General features: G+C 41.8%; 1 protein-coding gene across 3 annotated transcripts in view; it reads left to right on the top strand.

Annotated features, from left to right (window-relative positions):
- Window positions 1-24,077, top strand: part of tnr (tenascin R (restrictin, janusin)) — a 101,390-nt gene that overhangs the window by 5,078 nt on the left and 72,235 nt on the right. For all 3 annotated transcript variants that reach the window (XM_012825734.3, XM_031563315.2, XM_031563314.2), the window contains exon 2: window positions 18,358-18,397. The gene's annotated coding sequence lies outside the window, so the exon portion shown is untranslated. The remainder of the gene's footprint in view (window positions 1-18,357; window positions 18,398-24,077) is intronic.

Here is a 24,077-nt window from a genome sequence, read left to right as displayed (position 1 = left end):
ATTACCTCTGTGAGATCATTAACATTTTGTCTTCAATTTTGTGAATCTGGCTTTTCACTCTAAGGCTGGCAGTGGTAGAAAAACCAGTCCTGCGCTGTCGCAAATGAGAGATGATATTAAAATCTCTGGCAGAGGCAGTTTACCTGTGTTCATGCCCTTTTCCTTACAGGCCTTCAGAGCAAACAAAGCCATCCTTTTATTTCCATTTCCCATTCATCTCAGTGCCTGTGTAAATAAAGCGAGCAGGGCTCAGGAATGGCTTATCAGGAGTTAACATTAGCGAGACCTCACTGTTTCAATGCTGACTTGAAAAAGAATTGTCTTATTACTATACAGGCTGGGGACGCTCCTTTTTGTATGTAGTGGCCAGCTCCTGGGAGCTGCGCAAAAGGTCTGTCTGCGGGCTCTTTCCCTGCATGGGTCAGACTTAAATGCCAGGCTTGAGAACGCTGACATGTTTGTAGCAGACCTCTGGTCCGTGTGGAGCTTTGGAGAGAAGCTAAAGGTGTTAAGTTCAACTCCGAGCCCCGGCGGCTTGCTGGGCTCTCTGCTGTTTTAAGATGAGGAGATACCCGCGCTGGAGATGCAGCACAAAGGAACATATTTTAAAAAGCATTCGTTATCTTCCCCCACTGTTCTGTCTGAATGGTGCACAATGACTACAACAGCCATGGTACCTTAAAATTGGCCCATCTGCAATCATTTCGATCAATTAGGTGTGTTGTAAGCAAAGTGCCCTTTAATTGGCGAGTGTTTAAGTGGCAAAATCATTTTTTGCTCCAGTGAAGTTTCCATCTGTCCACAATCAGAAAACGTACTACCCGTTGCTGAATATAATCCTTACTCGCAAATTTCATTTTAATCAGTAGAGGCGGCAGTTACCCCTTTACAAAAGGAGCATACACATCAGCCAGCCATATCTGTACGTGCAGAGAGATACCTCCAGACTGTATTAAGCAAATCCCTTTAATAACTCTTGTTTCAATTACTATTGGTAATCCACCCTTTAATACGTCCTCCAGCAGTGGGGTGCTTACTCTGAAGGCCAATCACTGACAGGCACTCGGATCCATACTGTTAAAGGACACCGAACACAAGCCCTGTGAACAAATACCCTGGGTCTGACACAACAGTACAGCAGGGAGCCCTGTGTCTAAATGTTGTATGGTGAACAGGTATTTGTTATTTCAGTCTTAAGAATACCTTTGATACAAATGATTTTCCAATGACTGGGTCAGTGGTAGTAATTACAGTGGCGCTGATTAAATTTGCCCAATAATTAAACAAACATCATTGATTCCCCTACTGAGACAGCCCCAGCCGTCTAACCTCAAGTCCTGGACGCCAATCATCCATCTCTCCATCGCTGCTTCCTGGACACCCCCAAGCAGTAGGCCAATCAGATAATTGCAATTTGTGAAATGAACATGCAGTCAATTCCAGTTAGGCCACGGTTGATCACATTGATATTCCACACGCTGTTGAAACCCCTTTCCCATTTCCCATCCCATTAATTGACGGCCGGGATCGAAAGGGTATACTTCAGTTCCGTGAAACAAAGCACATCATAGAGCCTTGTATTTGTTATGAAGCTATTTGGTGAACATATTTTTTGTATTGTTTTGTGTCATATTTTTCTCTGACCCAGTATTTGTACTTGTGTGTCTGCTTCCTGTTATTTTTTTTTCTGCTTCTCCCTCTGCCCATCTGTGCGGGCAGATGGAGGAAGACTCCCACATAGTCGCGTTTGGCTGCCAATATTTCACCACTCCACTTTTGTAGTTTGGAAGAAAAGAAAGTCGTCTCAGCTTCACCTGCTCCTGCTTTTTCATGCTCGTTATGGGACTCGTGACTAAGTGTGCGTCTACAGCATTTCAAGTTGATTACCTCGCTGTTGTTATCCTGAAGGGAACAGGTGCACATCACGTACCTCCAGCTGAGGCAGAGACACCCATACAAATGTTGACTCTCACAATTTTGGAAGAGCTAGTGATGCTCTGGAAGGCCAACACTTACTTTATTTCCTCAAGAGTGAATAGAGTGAGTGTAGAGTGGTGGCCATCATCACAGTTCAAATGTCGTTGCTGTGTGGATGTGCACATGGAAATCAAGAGGATACTTGCCTATTCCCACTTAAATCCTTTCAGGCAGTTTTCCTAGATTGCAGTTGACTAGTTTTGAGCTGTCAGTACTAAGTCACTTTATCCAGAAGGTCATTTCAATTTACACCTGATGCTATCCATTTCACGAATCACAGTCAATTGCGATGCTTAGCTGAATCTCGCTAAATAAATTGATAGCAAGACACTGGGTACAAGGATCACACCCTGCCTGTCTCTAGAAAACAAACCACTCGCTATCCCCCTGCGGTCTGGTGTTTACTGAGTGTTTGGATTGAGCCAGTGTTTCTCTCAGCATGTGCAAAGCAAGACACAATATCCCTGATCTGCATTCATATTTCTCATTATGTGGGCCTGTCCACCTTTTTTTCGGGAAAATCACAAATCAAGATTCTTCACTGTGCAGTGTGTGTTTGTGTGTGTGTGTGTGCGTGGCACACTAGACAACTCTGTTATGTGGGACAGGGAGCACTGAAAATGGGCAAATAGCCCTTTTGTTGCCTTCAGATGACAGATCATTTTGGACAAATAACGAAAGTTCCATCTCCAAAAAATACGGCTTGCATGAATGGAAAAAGATCTGAGTGTACTCGAGAAATGCAAGGATATGGGTTAGTTCAGAATGTTGAATATAGATTACATGAATGATTCATTCTGTCATGTCCCCAAGAGAGGAATAACGTTGTGTATCCTCCTGTTTGACTTGATATACACCTGACCTCAGAGTGTATTGGCTCTGTGTACTGTAGCGAGACAGGGTTTGGCCTGGGAAATACAGTGACCTTTCAGCATTTGGTGGATGCACCCATGGAGGATGTACCATGGGACGGTATTTCAAAAAGCACATGGAATAATGATTTGTGTTCTCGTGTACTTTACAAATAATGCAAAACCCCAACTACAATAACAACAGAAAATCCTATACTTGTTAACTATGTTAATGATGCAAAGCCAGTGACTTGTACTATACAGGTGGCCATATGGTGATAATTTGTCTGTTCTTCTATTTCCCTTTTTAGCAGATTTTTTTGGGGGAAAGAAAACAACATCTGTAACTGTAAAAATGCCATGAAGCATGGTTTAAGACTTATTGGTTCTTTAGAATACACTTATTTTAAACATCTGAAGGGAGACAAATTGTTGGAGTTTTGAAAATGTTTTCCATCATTATCATGAAGGACAGAATTATGTCTAAGTCTGTCAGCAGAGATTAGGCATTAATCAGCTAAGGGAGGGACTGGTGCCATTCTTTTGCACTGGCATAGTTTGGCTTCGACACCAACATCCTTTTTAAGTTGGATTTTTTTTTAAATGGGACTGGTAGAGTGAAGCAAAACATGTAAAGGTTCAAGACCAAAAACGGTAAGGATACTGAAAAAGCAGAGCTGATAATTCACTGTTTTGTTATAATGAACTGCTGCATTGGTCCTGTCAAATTCAATGCTTTAGCCAGACTCACCATTTACTCTGCCATAATGGCTCACCAAACCAGCAACGGCACACATAGTCAGCCATTTTTCTCTGGCTGAGAAAAATGTACCAAAGAGATTCAAAGGCAAGGAGCCATGAAAAGGATTAGATAAATGTTTTCTGGGAATATTTAAAAATGGAAAGCATGAATCTTACTTGGGCAGTCATGCTTGAAATTGGTTGGAATCGCACTTTCACTATGACATGTTGGATCACATGCATACTTATTGTCAACCCCATGACCCCCCCCCCCCCCCCCAGCTACCAATTCCCTTCCTTGCCCTTACGTGAATGAAGAGGTGACTCACATATTGTACCTTTTCATGCATTCATTTAAAAGGTACTGCAAAAAGGTCAACCTTGATCAAATATGCTTATAATTTTCCACGTGTACTCTTTCTACTGGACTACAGAACAATGAAAGTGTCTTGAGTATTGTCCTGTTTTACGGCAATCATTAAACTCCAACTTCATTGGAATTTGTACACAGCTTCCTGCTCCAGTCATTATCCTATGCAACTACTGTGACTGGTTTTGTTTGATTGTGCACTTGTGTGTGCTTGAATATGTGTGAATTATATTTGTGTGTGTGTGTGTGTATGTGTGTTTCTCTGTGCATGTACATGTGCATACGTACAGGGGCAGCCTCTGGCATATGCGACATAGGCAGTCGCCTAGTTAGTAGGTTAGTAACTTGCTGGTAATTGCAAAGCTATAAGTAATTAAAGTAGGCCAATAAGACTTCTTCAGCACCCTAAGAGTAACGTTGACAATTTTTTTTTTTAAAGATTTGTTTTCGGGCTTTTATGCCTTTAATTGATAGATCAGTGAAGATTGGGACAGGAAATGAGAGGGAGAAGAGGTGGTGAGTGGACAGGAGAAATGACATCGGGCCGGATTCGAACCCGTGGCGTCAAGCCCGAATGTGGTCGGGGCTACTGTTTGCGCCACAATGCCCCCTGACATTTTTACATTTATGCTACTTTGTGGGCATTAGGAACGTCACCACCAGGGGGCGACTCGATTTGTGCTACATAGGCTAACTCCATGTGGCTACCGAGTTTCTGTCAGATCAAGAATTAGAGATATTTAATATTACTCTGTGTCCCCAGTTAACAAAGACACTACATTTATTAGGCAAAGCTATAATGTCTGAGAAACTAACATTAGCTCATTTCTGTCAGGCTAATTACTTGTTGTTTGTGATAGATGGTTGGTTATGGTACATAGACTGACTAAAGATCTGACTTCATCCAATATACTACAATAAAGAAGTTTTACGACTCACACAAATTGTGAGTCCATGCTCTTACTGAGCAGCATGCATCAGTTTGACAGATCGCGATCAAATAATCTAACGGTGGTCAGATCGGGATCAAGTACTCTAACTGTGGTCAGATCGCGATCAAGTAATCTAACGGTGGTCAGATCGGGTTCAAGTTATCTAATGGTGGTCAGATCGGGATCAAGTAATCAAAACGGTCAGATCGGGATCAAGTAATCAAACGGTGGTTTATTTGAGAGATCGGGATCAAGTAAACGGTAGTTTAGTTCTTTTTGCAATTCTGGTGTAACCAAAGCATTGTGGCATCCTCAACTGGAGTTGGGACTGGGACAGGGTAAAAGGTCAAATCTTGCCTAGAGCTCCAACATTGCTCCAACATTGCATATGTATGTGTTCATGTTGAGTATGTATATCAATCGCTCCAGTCAAGAACATTTCACATTGACAGGGTCAAGCCCCCTGCTACTGTGGAAAATGCTGAGGGAAAGTCAAACTAATGTACTGGATTCTCTGAGGGCCGCGAGCAAACTACCACTGTCAATTAATCATGACATTGCTCTTCACACAGATACACACAGGCATAAAAATAGGAATGCCCTCAAAGAAACAGCTGTCAGTTATGGATGACACTGCTCTAAAATAGCATTAGTTCCCAACTATAAACTTAAATCCTCATTTTTTTGTGCCCTCTTGGATCATTACCCTACAGTCTTTTCAATGAAACACTTTTTTTGTTTCACTGATTTTGATGTTATGTTTCATGTTGAAATATTAGGCATCACACATCACTCAACTGAGGAGTGTGTAAGGAAAACAAAGAGGATTATCTCAGAGAACATTGATTTCTTCACAGTTTGAGTTTGTATGCATGTACTCACTTCATGTCATCTACGGTGTGGTGTGACAATTATCCATGTAATGTATATGCCAAGTAAGAAGTACTTTACAGTAATAATAATACATTCTTTAGTGACATACCATAGTATTTTACGTCAAACACTATTGAGAAACACACTATTTCAGATTTCAGAGATTTCAGATGTTAGTACATCGAGGAGACTGATGAGGAATCAGAGCCAGACTCTGACCAGTTTGATCATCCTTGTCAGTGTTTTCACAGTCTATAACTTCAGTATAGATGTGTTCTTTTTATACAATGTACAATGTACGGCATCTGCTATCATGGCTTCAGAGGATAACAACAGAGGACTGACATCTTTGCTACAGATAACACTAAATCATGAATACATTAGCGAACGTCCTCATCCTAAATGTTGACAATCCCTCTATCTGCATACTAATGTATCTGGCCCATTGTGTGAAGCAGCTGCTTGTCAGAGCGAATCAGACATCTGTGGCTTGACCTGCTGAAACAATATATGCCAACAGCCAAAAATAACCAAAGGCCCAAATCTATAAAGGTACAAAGTAGCGTTGAACTTCCCTTTTAAAACCTGTTGCAGGTCTAAAGGAGGCATTGTTATGAACTAGTGCCAGGGACAGAAGAATCCTCACCTGGCGCCGTGATAGCTGGTGGTACTCCTCTTTGACGGATTCTGGCGTGGGGTCTGTCACTCTGAGCCTCTTCCTACTTGTTGTTTGGACATTTCAACATTCTATTCGGGCCACTGCTCCTATGTGTTTGGTGCCAACCTTTTCCAAAACACAGAAATGAAACAACAACAAAAACAACCAACAACTCCTGGTTCACTGGGCCATATCTGTCAATTACTGTATGTGCCAAGATGGGGGAGAAAGAGGTTTTGAGGGAGAAGAAGCAGGCATATTGTCCCCTTAATAAGAGCTTGCTGCTTGGTAGCCTTCTCCTGAGTATTCTTATTGAAAGAGCAGATGATTTAGAAATCAATAATTTCCCATAGGTTTTTAACATAAAATGCAACTGCAAGGTCAACTCTAGCTCCGCACCAAAGTCTGAGAGTTTTAAAAGTGTGTGTTGGGCGAAAAAAAAAATTCAAATGATGTCTTTTGACCATGGATGTCCCTGACATGGAAGAAGTAAATCAATATTTGTGATCTATCATTGCCAAGCCCCAAGACAAACCTTGAGTACTTTTTAAAGGCTACGTTGACAAGAGAGAGCAATAACACAAAGGAAGTTTCTTTGTTGTTTTCCACTGACACCGGAGAATTGCAAAGACCAGAGGACGGTTAAAAAAGCTTTTAGTGCATGATAATAATGGTCACAGGTCACAAACATACAGGCTATCTTCTCTAGACAACTCTTCAGAATCAAGCAGCTGATGCCAGTTCTTTTGATGATGCAGCTGTAAAGTGGCCCTACAGCTTTTATGAAGTATTTTATAATAAAGAAGAAGAAAATGACATTTGTATATAACAGTTCTCATGACTTGATTTCTGCCAGAGGAATTCAATTAAATAAAACATTTCGATAAAAGTTGCCATATGATATGACTTTGCAATTCATTATTATACTGTTTTGCTATTTTACATTTTTTTTTTTTTACATAATCTGCTGGACAGCTGGCATTTGTTGTATGTGTTAAATGCTTTCAGGAAATGACAATGTTGCCTCATTTAGACTGCAGTGTATTCATGTTTCTTCTTTGCCATAATTGGTCTTGGTAATGTGGTTTTGGACGTTGCAAGGTCAGTGCAATAAGTGAGGAATTTAGTGCAATATCTCCACCATATTACTTATTTCCCCCATAACTTGATATAGATATCACAACAGTAGATACAATAATTGGACTTTATGGCTTTATCTTCCTCGCATGCCGCAAGAATTAATGTCACACTAAAAAGGCCCATTTAAGTGTGTTTGAAATTGCCAGCTTATGGCTTTTTCGAAGAATAAGGGTGTTGACCCAATGCGAATAGAGGAGAGGCAGTGTTTGATGGGATTAATTCTCATTGGGAAAATGGAAAGGGCCAAAAATGAAATTACCGCCTTGCATAAATTTCATTTTTCATTAGTCAGAGAGCTGGGGAGAATACTGGGCACGGCTCGAGCGGCAGCCCCCTGACAAAGCCAACCAGTGATGTCACGACCTGCATAAGTAGTCCTTTTCTCTCTCACTTTTTTTGCCTGTTTCAACTCTGTTATCCACCACCACCACCCCCTCTCGAATGATCCAGGTTCCCCCCCACCACCCACTTTGCCCCTACTCCCCAGTCAATGCTGTTGCCATGGTGACTGGCGCTGGGCTTAGATGAAGGGTGGTGTAGGTGGAGAGGGCCTCTCAGGTCCACTGCTCACGTCGGCCTGCCACTCCAGCCCTGCAAATTAAGCCCTGCTCCGCACACTTAACACGACAGGAGCCAGCAGCAGGAGCACAACAGCAGAGCCATTGCCACTTACTCCCCTCCATGGATCCCTATGCACACTGGCAAACGGCCTGTTGCTGCTACTGCTGCTGCTGCTGCTACATAATAGACAAGAGTCCTCCGAAACCTCCGGAGTTGCGGTGCGAATCCGACGGCGTTATAACCTGAATGTGAATGAATGCAACGTGCAGCCAAATCATGTAATGACTGCAGCGCTGCCAACCCGGTCTGTCCAGCTGGCTCAGTCCCGGGGCCTCCAGGGCAGCAGGACTAATTGAGTGCCCAGTCCGTCTCCCTGCTGGCTGGGAAACAATAAGGGTACAGTGCATGAGCAGACCCTGGAGCTTCCCACCTGCTCCCACACCTAATCCCGGGTTGACAAGGGTCTCACCTGAGTTGGGTGTTGGGACTATCTAGTGTCAACATGCTGTTGACCTTCAGGTATTCAATTATACGGCTGTGTTTATGACCTGTTGCAGTCTCAAGGAGCAAACAATACATTTAATAATTCTATATCTCCCTTGTTAGCCTTCATTTTGAATCATAAGAGAGAATCATTTTGTGGTCGTCTGCCATGACTGAGGTCCAGCCATAGAAATGAAGGATGCTCCCCGCCTGGTTTCTCCCTGTGTGGCTTAATGGTGGTTCAGTGGCTGATGTCAGCTTCCTGAGAGAAATGGGGTGTTCAACAGGTCAATCTTGCAACCCTGGTTACTCTTGTCTTCTGCTTTTGTTTGTGTCTCTGTCCTGGAAGAAAATGATTACAATGTGTTGTAGTGTGTGTCTGCCAGAGCTACAGACGTTGCTTCCTCTTTTAAAGAAAATTGAAACGTCAGAAGGCATATGTTTTCTGCCCTTTCTGTAAATTAAACAACAATTGATTACAAAACAGCCAAATATTGGGGGGAAATTATCTAATTATCAACAAATGAATTCCTGGGCCCTAATTTGATGGGCAACTGGCATCAAGCAAAGCAATGAGCGAAGTCTGCCATGCATGAACTAAAGCTAATTTAATATTTTGCAGATTTAATACCATAAGCAAGATCCTTAGAGCAAACATTGGTAGGTAAGCTCAATGCTCCCACACACCACACGATAGTTTTAGTTTATGCGTGACAGACTTTGCCCATTGCTTGCCTGTCAACAAAATTAGGACCCCCTTATGGAGTTTTTTTTAATCTTTAATCAAAAGTGTGGTCTTTCAATTTGAGAGCATTCTTTATTGGTGAATTTTAATAGGGTCCTTTCACAACAATCCAAGAAAGAGAGAGAGCATAGAACTCTAAGCAGAAGTTTCACGAGTTCACAGAAGCAGCCTGAGTTCGAGGAGGAGGACTCAAACGGAAGCACAGGACATTTGTGCATGCAACAGCATATCTGAGTGCAGGCAAACAGTTTTGAGCACAAGAAGAGCAAATTTGCACTTTGAGCAGGGGCTATTTGAGACAGAGGGCAGGTTTTAAGGGAAAACATTACAAAATCTGAACGTGGAATGAATAAATAATGCTCTCAATTTGAAAGGCCAGGCTCTTGATTAAAGCTATGGAAAAAAACCTCAGTACCCCATAACTTGTGGATTTCCCCAAGTGATTTTTTTTTTCATTTTGTCCTGGCTTCGGGTATCTGGCTGCACAAGGCAACTGCTCTAAATGCATCCTGTTAAAGCGAGTAAATAAACAAACCCCTCATGCATGGTGCACAGTGCAGTCCTATGCCATTTCAGATATAATAAAACACTGCTCGCCTTTAAAATGAGCCAAGTCATGGCAACCACCACTGAATCCTAATTCTCGCCTGTCACTTTCTTTCTCTCCTTCTGACTGCTGGCAAGCACTGGGTGCCAAGCAGCTGAAACTTTTGCACCATCATGGGGAAGACTTGTGCCATGTTTTTTTTTATTGTTTTTTTTTCATCCCTCACATCTCCTTCCAAATGTGTCCATCTTCCCGGAAACCCAGGGCAAACGCTGCCTTCCTTGGGGTTGGGGGTGGGGGTGCTCCCTCTCATCTCTGCGGGTTTGGAGAGCAGTCTAGGGTTTGAGCCGGCTGCAGCTGGCTGGCTGATATTCCCCCCCGCCTGGACTGCTGGCCACCTGAGACTCCAGGGCTCTCTTCGCCCCCTCATCTGGTGCCAGCTCCTGCCTCCTACCCCTGCTCCCCAACCCCGTAGCATGTTCACCCCCTCCAGCCATGGCAGTGTCCACTAACCCCCCCCCCCCCACACACACACACACACACACATTTTTTCAGGTGTTGTGCCTGGCTTTCATCTGTGTCCATGCTTTCATGAACTTGCAGCCGGGTCACGGGGAGGCCTTTTGATTCCCTTTGGCGTCTCTGCAAATAATGCAACAAAAGCCACATTCAGACAGAGGACTCTCCTAAAAGCTTTGGTTTTGCTTTGCTTGAAAGAGAGAGAGCGAGAGAGAGAGAGAGCAAGAGAGAGCGAGAGAGAGCGAGAGAGCGAGAGAGCGAGAGAAAGCAAGGGAGCTGTGGTTTACGGTGTATGTCGATACGAAAAAACAGAAAGCATTTTTTTATGAGTAGGTGATTAAGTGTTAAAAAAGCCCCTGTGAGCAGACGTGGTGGGAGTTGATGTGGTTGAGGTGTGATGGAGGGAGGGAGAGCCACAGACTGATTAATGGCACAAAGAAGTGTGAAATTTGCTTTGTTAATTGCGTGGGAGGCTTTTGAGAGAGAGGGTTTATTTTTTTGTACGTGTGGCATGAAAGATGATTTCACCAAGGGTGTTTAAGCATTCTCAGCCCATACAACTGGTGGCTGCTTTTTCACAACAGTTAGTAAGAGCTGCATATAATTCCTATCTGGCTGCACCAAAATAAATAAAAGCACGCACACAAGGATAGTGCTCTTTTGTCAAGTCTGTGTGCATGAAAACATGCATCCAGTATTCACGCTGGCGCACAGTTAATCAGCGGCTATTGTTGCAAAAAGTGATCGTAAATCTATGCGAGGCTTCCAAGTGAGTGCATAATGGTTTCTGGTGGTAGAGTTATAGCTGTTAAACTCAGATGTGTGTCTCTGTGTCGTTGCCGAAAGCCAAGCTGGGTGTAAATAACCACTGCATCACTCCATCGCATGATGAGGCTCCAACACCGCCATCATCTCCTGCTGCTGGTTTAAACTGACAGAAGCACACAATGAAAATTCCTCCAAGGTTAATGAGGTTAAAACCTGCCCACAGCTGCTAAAGGTGGATTTTGTTCACTCACGTCCCTGTGATACAGGCAGACGAGGGTATATTAGTGATCCAATGAGATTAAAGTTAATGAAGTATTAGAATTCACTCCTGAATCCCACAAAGCCAGCATGTGACAAGGTAACATCTCACCGCTCCCTAAATTAACAAGCAAAAAAAAGAAAAACAAATTAACCCTTGTATTTCATATTTTATTAACATAATTGTCCAAGCACCCCTGGCTAGTTTTGTATTTATCAGGGAAGTTCTAAGAGGTGGTATTAAATCCCGTATCTGTGACATTTTAGTAATGTAATGTTTAGACTAATATTCGCCTACCCCAGCATCCCACTGATTAATTACGAGGTCGCCATAAACAAAACGGGAGCAGGTTCTGATGTGTGCTGTATCACTCAGCAGCTTTATTCATGCTGTAGCATATCATTCATCACAGTCTGTTTCCGTACCCCATAAAAGCTGGCCAATTAATATAATGGACTCAGGTTTTTAATATATTCTTCATAATGTAGTCATTTGTATGCTGATTAGCCTGTTTTTTTTAAGCATTGCTGGGTGTAGCTATGGAGGTCACTCTGCCCGAACGAACATATTTCACTTTGTGTGTGTATTTCACGGGGGCCGGCCGGAAGAAGTCAGATGCTCTTTGCTCTGTCACTTGTGTTTTGCTGGCAGAGGAGAAGCCATCACTCCAGTTTAAATGAGCCCCTGCCTCAGTGCTATTAGGCGGAGTCTTGCTGACACACCAAGGGGTGCGGGGAGGGATGATGCACACCACAGCAAAGAGGACCACACGTGGAACACAATGTAGCACAACAAGATCAACTAGCAGAGAATAAAACTTGAGACATATATAGTCTGAATAATGTTGCTGAATGAAAACTGTGGCCTGCTCGGAAACCTTGTGTTAGGTCTTCTATGGTTCCTCTACATTCACCACACGGACTCTTCCATCCAACAGCCCATGCTTTTCAAACTCTGTGCCATAAGCGCACTCCATACGTCTGATGCAGCGTCATTTTGTTCAGGGAGAATGAAATCCCTCTTATTCTTCTCAGAAGCATGTTTCCTGCGTATGTCGGAAGTCATGCTGGACGTGCAGTAACACTGTAAACGCAGTGAAAGGGTTAATAGAGAGAAGAGGGGGTGGGTGTGCTTGTCGAGCTGAGGGACACGTTAATTTAGACCAAGGTTACGGGTGCGACCAGAGAGAGCAGAGCCCTTTCTCCTGCACAGAAATAAAGACAGTGCTCACAGAGGCGGAACAGCACAAGGTCAGTGGCGACCAACGATGACAAAGGAGTCTGTAGTGTAAATCCAGAATGCAGGCCCCTGCTGAACCACACTGCTGTGTAACAGCAGACAGTATTTGGCCAAGTAGCATTGACTGTCATTTTCACAGTCAAATTATCATCTTTTGTGGTTGTGCCCAGAATGCTAGCACAATTATATAAACAACTGCTTCTTCCTCGGAAACAACATAATATTACACTCTGATCATACATGGAGAATACTATATTTTGTATTTGTATAGAGCTTATTTAGATGTATTTATAGGAATGTCAGAAAAAAAACAATTCAGTATAATATTGTACTTTACTGGAAGAACATGTTCATATGCCATAATGATATCAGCTGCCTAACTACACTGCTGCCTGGTTGAGGTGCACTTGAGTTACTATGAGCTTGTTTGAAAAATCCATTTTAGATTCTTGTTTATTGCTCTCCTGCTGATGCCGTTTTTACCTAACTCCACCTACTGAGATATGAGCTGTCACAAAAATGTGGTGAGAGTCTTTGTCCTGAATTTCAAAAGAGAGAGAACCTGATACATCCCTCCTATGATGGAGTGCCAGCAGATAATGCAACAGAAGTAGATTTGTCATTGTATTTTTTGTATTTCTTTCTCTCTCTCTCACTCTCTCTCTCTCTCTCTCTCTCTCCTTCAGATGGATGCCATTCAGGTAGTGCATAATGTGTCAGTCTTTCCCAAGGAACACAGGATTTATTAAATTCTCTCATGCTCTTTTTACCCTTGGTCCTTTCCCAATCACACCACTCTTCTATTGTACTTCCATAATGCCAGAGACTACAACCACAATACTGCACCATTAAGCACTCTTTCCTCACCCCCCCCCACCCTCCCTCCCCCAAATCCAGTTTATGGCTTCACAATAAATCATTTCTGTACTCTCCCCAGCAACGCTACATCAAACTTCCCACTAGCTCACTTCAGTGAGATTCCTGCGCTCGAGCACTCAGTTGCTATGGATCAGACGCTAAGGCTTGCTTATATTTTTGCATTTTTAAATTGACTGTGATTAATGAAGGATGCAAGTCTTCTTGTTAAGTATTTTTGGAAGAGTGATTTCGCTTAATAAATATTTTGCTACCATAATTGGTCTTGGTTACAGATTTGTAGAGCAACTAAAAATGTGGCACTCCATCGGGCAAAGTTTCATCCTTGTTTTTAACACTTCTATTTGAGTTCATGTTTTAGTCCTACGGAATATATTGAATCAGGCATACTATGTGTGGTTATTTTGTGCTCTGCGGCAAGCCTGCTGTGGGTTTAGCTTTCGTAACATTGCTTTTCTACATTTGTAATCCTGGCTTTTCACTTCATTTCATTTCAGTGGACAGCTCAATATAATATACAAATATACACTTTCAAATATGCACAAGGTAAAGCGGCTAATTTTGCTTTACCCTTCTTTTTCAAAAATATCTATTTCAATTGACTATAGCACTTCAATGGTTCAATATGGTAAAAAAAAATATGCCCCTTTGATTATTAGATCTGCTTTTTCCAGTCATGTTCAATAATGCAAATGTTTATCAAAAGTCACAGTTTCATCCTCTGCTGACCGGGCAAGGTAGTCATTCATGTGAGTGCCATGCTTTTATCCATGTCACTTCCTGATCACATACGTGTTGTTGATTGCTGGATAAATACATCCTTCTCCAAGCTCACTGGCAGCCTCAATGTACTTGGATGATATTGTGTCAGTTCTAGAACAACCTCTATATGACCTTGACATTACCTACTCCCTGGCTCATGTAGGTCATTGTTTATTCATAGAACTGATCGTTGACCTCATCTCACTGGTCAGGCAAATTCAGTTTAAGCAGATTCTGTGGTTTAAATAGTCACATAACATATATGATATCCTCAAATACATTTGTAATTTTTTTTCATGAATGTTTGACTTGCACATTTTACCTATGGAAGGTCATCATAGCCAAACTTTACAGGAAGAGGAAGGAAACAAAAGAAGAATTATTTGATGCTTTTGAAGCGCACACATTTCTAAACTCTGTGCAACCGGCATGCATTTCAATGGATGTAATACCTTTGATTTCACTACACCCCCAAGTCTCATTGGGATCAAACTCAGAACAGATTGCATCCTAAGCACTGACCTTTTTGCGACAATAAAACCAAACCAAAAGAAGTGAATTGATCTGGGTGGATTGCTAACATTCCACACTGTTACGGTGAGGCATTGGACCCTTTTAAATAGAAACCCCCTGCAAACAAAAGAAAGGGGGATCAATGGCGGAAGAGCTCCCGGCCGTGTGCACTGAAACGACTGCGGGAGTGCAGTGGTGGTGAATGGGCTAGGACCTCCTGCCCCCATCCCACCCCATCCCACACCCACCCCATTCAATACTTATCTGTATGGCCAAAGACCCCAGCAAGAAGGATGAAAATGCAAGTAGAGGAGGGTGCTGACTTAGGCAATGGCTGTGCTTTTGTTTCTAATTCATTCATCCCGCACTGGACTGTGGCACAGTGCTGACACTCGATCCTCCTCTCCACTCCTCCCCGTGTGGTGTAATGTGGGATTAATGCCACAGACATGGCAGCTATTGTTTGAGGCTCATGGCACTCTGGTGGCCAGAGGATATCAGGCAGAAAACAGTTCTGGATCATTAAAACCTCATCAGAGCGAATGACAGTGTTTTAGTGCCCTCTGAATACCATTTACAACCCTGCTTCGTGCACTCTGAATACCATTCACAACCCTGCTTCGCTTCAAACTTTGCAGCGAAGGTCATTAGTTGCCCTCTGCAGTGACATATATGTCACCACAGCAGAAATGTTTTCAGTGACGTCTCTCATTAACATTTGTATCACTTCATCACTACTGTTACATCCTTCCTCCATGGTTCCATGGCTGCCTATATCTGTCAGGTCTCTCACATTTGGTTCTCGAAAACAAAGATCACACACACCTCTGCTCTGTGTTTGTGTGTATAGATGTGTGTGCATATGCATGTGTGTGTGGAGAGGTGGGGCATCTGACACCAGACAAGGTCATGCATCCACTGTTGGATGTCTTCTTTTGGCCCCTTTGTGTCCATTTTTTCTTCCGGTGTTTTCTCCTCTTCCTTCACATCAGCTTTCTTCTCCTCTCCGTCCTTCTCCTCCTCGGTCTTGACCCGTTTGGCCTTGTAAAAGTTGGCCGCGTAATTAGGCTAACAGTATATACAAAAGTCTGGCATGTGGCGTTACAGTTATCAATCTTAGTCTATAGCACAAAAATGCTATCAGATGCTAGAAATATTGTGATATTTCCCTGGCTAAAACACTCTGGTCGGCGTATGTGACATGACATTTGTAGTGGTATATCTGAGGTGAACACAGCGCTTAACTACGTCATTTTTGCTTTTGTGTTGTGTCATGTTTATTGACTGACACATGAATATTTGTATCAGATCATCTTTGCAGCAACATTGCGACTCGGCAAACCATTACCATTTCCTTCCATGATGTGTAGGGGGGAGAGGTGGGTGGCGTAGGAATGGGCGGTTCAATGATCAATGTGGGTGAACTCTCTGAATGGAAATGTCAAGAGGGATAATTTCTTCAGATATGTGTCAGTCCATTTGTAGCGAAAGCTTGGTTTCAAAGGTCATGTCAATAGCTCCCGCCCACCACCACCACCAGATGCTATTAATCATTCAAACCCATATCTGTCATCAGACAGGGCTAATGCAGTATGTATAGATCTCTGCATTTTTAGCTTCAGGGGTTACCTTCCTCTTTAATGTCCATGTTATTGATCTCCCTTTCTTGAAATCACTACTTTCAATGGTTATTCAAACGGGCCTAAAATGCTCTCTCTCTCTCTCTCTCTCTCTTTCTCTGACGCTCTCCGTCATGTTCATTGAGGGCTGTAACAGTACCTCTGATTCAATTCTTGAAAATGAAAAAAAAGAGTTTACACAAATATTTATACAATGAAGCCTTTTTTCTCATTTTTGAGTCTGGTGGTAGGCCTACACTATGTGTGGCAGCAGTCCAACTGATAAGGCTCAAGCTATTATCTCCTTCATCTTAAGCAGTTATCTGTAATACATCCCCTGCTGAGAAAGAAATCCCCTATGACACTAAAGGGGCATCAATCACAGTCAGTCCATAGATCAATCTCTAATTTTAAACCTTATCTCAGATCAATACCTACAAAATTAATTTCTAATTGTCTTCACACAAAAAAGATTTCAGGCTTCTCAGCCAAAGGTATAGTTTAGCTGGGTGACCACTGGGCCAGCCTTTAGAGTGTGCTGTGTTGGCATGTTCTTCTGGTTCAGGCACGCCTTATTGACTTTCTCTACGCATGTGCTTCAGAGCAAAGTGCTGAGTAAGCAGAGGTACCCCACAACAATATTTAAAGCTGATTTACTGGTCCAAGGGTTTGTTAATTTGTCCACCATTGACAGTGTAGAGAGTGGGGTTTAAACACATGGAAACAAGAATATTGAGAGTTCAGGCTTATTTAATTGTGACAGTTGTTTAGGCTATTCTTAGAAAAGAACATGTGGAGGCTGGGCTAAAAACAAATTATGTCTGTTCCACAAAACAGACTTGAGGTGAAGCCCCTCGGCTGGCTCCAGATTGGAGTGTCATTACTGGGAATCACTTTACATCTAGAAATTTCTTTTCATGGAAAAAACAAATGTCTGTGGTAATGTTGTGACTGTGAGAGTCCTTAAATGAACTGAAGAAATCAAGTCAATACAATCAAGGGATCACATTTTCTAACCAGTGATGATTGTTTTCAAAGTAGTATTAGCATGGCTGCTGCAATCATGGGGATGGGAAATGAATGAGTGTGTTTAGAGTTACGTACAGAGTTACCCCAATACATTTTGCTCATTTTCTGGAAGAATGAATACAAATATGTTGAAACAAATAGTCAACATGTGTACTTGGCACCTCTTCAACATAAAATTGTAGTTTCATGGCATTTATTAGTATCTTCTGTAACCTAGCTTTGTGTCTTTGCCTGCCATAAATAGATCAAACAGGGGAAGTTGCCAATGTTCCACTGTGTGAAAACGGTCTGGAGTATGAAGTAGGACATAATACTAGCTTGGCACAGCCTTCCTTTATCTCACGGCCATAGTGTAACTGGAACATATGTTTGGAAACCATCAGTTGAGAAATGTTTTTGTCGTCACCTAAAACACACCAACGGAGAGTGGTATGAGTGAGGGAAATTGATTAGTGGGCAACAGAGTCACCATGGCTACACATACAGTTGAATTAACAGAGTTAAATAGATCCCTTTTTGTAAAGGATAACATTCTCTGTCTCCCGTTCAAGATTCAGAAAGAGTTTGATTTGACAGGTGGCTTGGACTCTAGAATCCAATTGCATTCCATGCCATTTTGGCATATGCCTTCTAGCAACACAAGTAACTGTTGTTATAAACCAAATTTATTTTCAGACAGAACAGGCTATTATTTCAACATTTTTGTCACTGAGGTAGATCATGAACATATCATCCTTAGCTAATTGGAAAAAAATAAAATATAGGTTTTCACTAACATAGTGATACTGGAGAGAAAAAAAGGAGAAACCAGACATTAGTGCTGTGATATTTATCCTGTTAATAGATTTCATTTTAATTGCAGTTTCTATTTTAACATATTCTTTTTTCCTTGCAGGATTCTGTAGTCCAGAGATTGTGGTCAAAACATAGCTTAGGTAAGTCCAATTTAATGTGAATGTCTTATAAGTCTGCAACTGATATGGAATCTGTAATGAACTACATTATTGACCTTTATTATTTTCAGCGGCCTTCATGGAAGAAAATAATTCAAACAGAAATACATACATAATACATAATGGAACAACATATCCCTGCAAAAACACATTTTACATTTTTGTATCACTTTATAAAATAACTGATTTCATATATATGCTGTTAAATTTTTAACATTAGGTTACTGATAACATCCATGATAAAGAAAGAATCGGTCCAAAAGCGGCCTTTATCACTGAATTGCAGCACAACAGCAAAATAAAACCAAACAAAAAATCCTTCCCTTTTCCTGGAGTAGAATAAAATCCATTCAATCACTCTGAAGGTCTGCTCCAATAGGCATGGTTGGTAAGTCGCTGTCCGTGGTACTGAATCAATGTGCACAAACCATTTGATTGTGAAGTCTCCACTACTTGTCCTCTGCTAAACCTTAAGCCACAATCAGCTGGGATGTTTCTACTGACACAAACCAACTGGACTTACCAAGACATTAAGGGGCTGGGGGGAGATAGTGTCACCCACCCCTCCACACAGACAGACACACACACACACACACTCACACACACATGGCCTCTAGCCAGGCACATTTAAGAGTATCTCTCATACAAAAGAAGGGTCACAAGTGGGCTATGCATGACAAACAACTACATCCCTGTCTCCGGAAACAGACAGAGGAAGCATAAAAACTATGGCTCTATGCATGAAATCAATGGAGCTACTCCCTGTTCCTAACTCCAGCTAATACACTCGGGCACATAAGAGATGTTTATTAAACTTGGCGAGGCTCAATTGGGGCTCTGTGTCTCGTAGGCGATGAAAGGTCTGGGCCCCAGTGAATACTCGGAGCTCAGCTGGTAAGGACAGGCCCGCAGAGGAGGGATGTGGAGCAGTTAGTGCCTGTCTCCAATGTTTGTGAGGGATCTTTTTTTCATGCATTTGGGCAATTAACATGTTTTCCTATTAATACAAATTAGAACAACTGGGATGTTGTCCAAAAAACACAACTGAAGGCACAACTGAAGATTGTTTCCATTAGGTCTGTGTGAGGCTTTGACAAATTTGCTTTGACTCATATGAAGCTAGTCAAGTTTTATACAGGTCTTTAAAGCCCTGAATTGCAGTTTTGGTATGCACGCCGGTACAACATGTCCAGCTTGTTAGTCATGGTTTTGAGAAATATGGGGTAGGTTATTGATTTCTCAAATGCCACAGGGTAAATGTTAGCCATTTCTTGCGCCAGAGGAAAAGTAAAATATCATGAGATCAATGTTGTCTTTTATGGACGATTTGAATGTGCAGACAAACTAAAAAAGAGGACTTTATTTGCATTTATAAATGCAAATAAATAAATAATAGTTCGCATTATTTGTATTAAAAAGACAAAATAATTATTTGCATGATCATGTTTAATGCAATCATTAGCAGAAATGAAGACAGACAGGATCAAGGAATTCACTTAAGATTACATCCCTGAAATTTCAGTCCATTGAACATAAATCAAAATGTAACACTTCATCACTGTTGCATGCTATCAAAATGTTCAGTCCCAGTGGCAGCTGAGTGATGATGCTCATCCTTCACACTGCCACTAGTCTGTCTGACATTACACACTTTGGAGCCTAAAAATCTGTAGTTCTCATTACACACTCATGCATACATGCATGAGGATACTTGTAAGAGGGGTCACAGGTCACAGTATAACTGCATGCAACTGACTGTCTTTCCCTTTATGGGAAGGTCAGTTTTAAAAGAGTCTGAAGACAAAGTTTGAGTACCATTCTGTCACCAGGACAAAAATGGGCTCGTCCAGTTTAATTGAAGAAGGCACATATACTTTGCAATGAGGCTTTAAAAACCCCAGCAGGTCACCAACTTGGTCAAGGCCAAAGTGCTGGTAATAAAAATGACTAATGCCGGCCACTCCAGCAAAAAAAAAGAAAAAAACTCTGAGGAACTGGAGGTGGGATTAGAGGAGGCACTGGGAGGCTCTTCAGTAATGAGGAGAAATTGCACTGGCTTCATTCTCTGACAAATGGCAGGCTGGTTTGGGCAATCAGTGGTAGATTTCTGCTTGGCTATATGCTATATGCTACCTCATCTTGCTAACAGAGAGGGGTACCCTCATGTCTGAGAAGGGAAAGAAACGAGGAGGAGGAGGAGGAGGAGGAGGGGTGGAGTAGTGGAAATGAGAAGTGAGAGACGGAGACATGCATCTTCTCTCATTAGTGGTTTTAAGAGCGAGGCAAACTCGTTCTCCTCTGTAATCCTTTTGCATCCTCCATTCCACTCTAACCCCTGCAGCACAGCAGTCTGTGCATACGCATCGGACACCCTCATTATCTGCCTATTTATTTCATGGCACAAGGTTCTGGGAGGCCACTGGATATGTCAGCCAAAACGGCTGGGGTTTACATTGCAAGGCAGATAGCAATTACACCCTATGGAAATTCTGTGCTCAAGAAATAGCCCTCATGCTACAACGGCAACAGCTTTTCTGTTTAACAACATCCCTCCACCCCACCCATCACAATCCCTAACCATCACTAATCCAAATGTCACAACAAGCGGGTTTCTGGTAAATTAGTAGACGGATTGAGGAATGCAAGGACTAAATAAATAATGATATCTTTTGACTCCTGAATAGTCCACAAGTCATTATGATCACTCAGTCAAAAGCAGAAGTCTGAGTCACAGTCAGACCTCCAAATTCAATTTGTTTGTTTGTTTAGTTTAAATGGTTTTAAGATTTAAGAAGAGGTTAAACCAAAACTGATGTAGTGTTTTTATTATTTTGCCCAAAAAGTTTGCTCACCTGCATGTTGTCATTTTACTCGGCACAAAACAAAGCCACACGGTCCTCAACACAGCAGCTTTAATCCTCCTCTGGGTTTCAGTGGCAGTATGTGCCCCAGATTTGGCAATACATGTAGGAAGCTCCCCAGGGAGACGCTGTGTTTCTTGACACTCTGTCTTTAGATTGACAGTCATACCTCCTCCAGCACGGGCCCACTCTGATGCGTGGATCTTTAATAAGGCTGTTTCTCTATCTTTCATGAACCTGAAACTGTGACATCAAGGGGACTGTAAAGTGACAGCTCAAGCAGTGTACGGATTTTTAAGGCAGCCATTGTGTCACAGGAAAAGAAGACGCTCGTGGCCGCAGCCTCTCCCATATCCCTCCAGTAAATCTAGGGGACATGAAATAGAGGCCTTCAAAAAATGCTCACAGCTTTTGTTTTTCACCGATGTCAAGGACTCTGCACAATCAGGTTGCTCTTTCCTTGTGGGAGCCACGTCCCAGGAAAGAGAACTGAATTGATTCTCTGGGAGGATAATCATATTATTCTTCTCCCCCTGCCGAGGAACAGGCTGCTGTTAAGCCAATTGTGTCGCCAGGTTGGGCCTGTCTGTCAGCCATAGAAGTTTTAATTATCACCTAGGAGATCGGGCCTGATATTCCTTTTGCGACATCATTCTTTTCCTGCTGTAACTGTAATAAATACACTGAATAGAAATACATTTCAGGGGAAGAAATTTGTCATGTATGCAGATGGGAATGACTAGAGAGTTAATTGAGTTTGAAATCTTTATGTATCTTTAATGGATGGTGCTCTTTGTCAAACTATGGGTGTGTTTAGCAGGAAAAACAGTTTGTGGAAGACCTCACTGTCATACATGACTACAACTGCACATCTGTGACCCTCCAATACTCTTTTCAGTAAAAAGACAACACAAAAAACATTGCATTGTATTGCATTTTTTGGAAGAGACAATGATGTATAGTCTACACTTGTAGATTGCAAAATAGTGCAAAACACTTTTGTCACCACAGGAGATTAAAGCAAAAAAAAAAAAGGTTAGTTCAAAGGGAAAAAAGAAGGGAGTTGAACCTTTCTACAGCGCCCTCTGCTGTTAGGGTGGTGTTTCTGCAGTACCCCCATCTCTAAAGTAAAATGGGAGAAATCTATCTATCATTCTAGATAAACTTAAATATATATATTTAAGAAGGGTGGGTATGCAAGAGTCAGGCAGTTTTAGGTCAAGGGGGCCAAAACTGTGGTTACATATTGGTGTGCTACACTGTATTTAATGACTGATTTACTATGTAGCAAAGGGAATATAACTAATGTTACCAATAAAAGCCATTACAGAAAATAGAGATGGAATAAATCCTCGGAATATTATGATCTTTGAAGGTCTTTGAATAGTCAAGTTGTATTTCCAGTTGAAGACCATAAATGCTTCTATTTCCATTTGTGTAGGTAGGTCTTTGAAACTTCCAGTGCCTCTACTCTGATTTAAACATAGACAGGTCATGCTATCATACACTTACACTTCACAGTACAGGTCCTACAATCCAGCAGAAATGCTCTGGTGATTTACTGACTGACTGAGGATTATACATACTCAGAGGAGACGGTTATAGCCTCTCAGAGGAAATTACAGGATGGACGTTCACAGATGAACAGGAATTCATGATTCAGACAAACAGCCATAATAGCACACTCCTCATATCTTATATAACCAACGCCCTCAGGCATGTCCATTTTCTTTCCAATCAATTGTAAACAGTTTGTCTCCGGAGGGAACAAATTGTGTTTTTAATCAGTTTCATTTTATGAGATTCACTCACGATATTGGGATTATATTGTAGTGTATGTTTTGATTATAAACCTTTGTAGTAAACATTTTTAGTCATGCTTGGGTTTTAATGTGAATATGAACAGCTTTACACAGCAGTTAGGTCTACTTGAGACATTTGATTGGCGGTGCTCCAAGAAGCATGCCATGTTGATATTTAGTATAACAGCACAACAACTCCATTTTAGAGAAGGTAGCTGTGGCAACACCCTTTTATATAGTTACACTGATCAGGGACAACACCCTTTTATATAGTCACACTGATCAGGGACAACCATTTTTATTAGGCCCACGTGATCAGAATCTGATCATGTTTTCTCATATGTATTAGTTAGCTTTTTGTGTATAATTCTGACTCATCTGAAATAAGTCATCTCCCCACCAGATTCCTGCTTAGATTCCAACTTGATTTGATTATAGGAAAAGAGTAAGAAGGTATTTGACTATTTTGAAATATCATCAAGATCATGAATGCAATGTTATTTATATTTAAAATAGCATTAAACAGCTCTAAAGAGTGCGTTGCCTCACTCAATACGCAGCACACTACAGCATTCATCTCTCTTCTGTTAAAGCAATTCCCAAGAGTACTTTAACAGGCTCTTAAGGTCATAACACCTTGTCACTGCATGCCTTTTTTCTAGTGCTTTACATCCCTCCCTCTCAGACTCACACACACACACACACACACACACTCACATACACATACACACAAACACAAACACACAGGCAAGCGCGCACACACACACACACTCACTTACACATGCACAAATGCACCTATACTCCTACACAGTACTTCACAGAATTCATTACATTTGCTGGGGTCATATTCAGTAAACCTGTAAGTCTGCTGATGTATTTCACTTCCTGCTCTTCTGCAAGGTCACTTTTCCACTTGAATAAAAGATTCATTTACCTATAAAACAGCAAACAATACATCCCCCCCGCCACATGTTATGTGCCTCACAAGGAGGAAAGATA

Source organism: Clupea harengus, chromosome 25 (assembly GCF_900700415.2).
Source record: "Clupea harengus chromosome 25, Ch_v2.0.2, whole genome shotgun sequence".
NCBI classification, from domain to species: domain Eukaryota; kingdom Metazoa; phylum Chordata; class Actinopteri; order Clupeiformes; family Clupeidae; genus Clupea; species Clupea harengus.
This window is presented reverse-complemented; position numbering and strand designations above follow the sequence as displayed.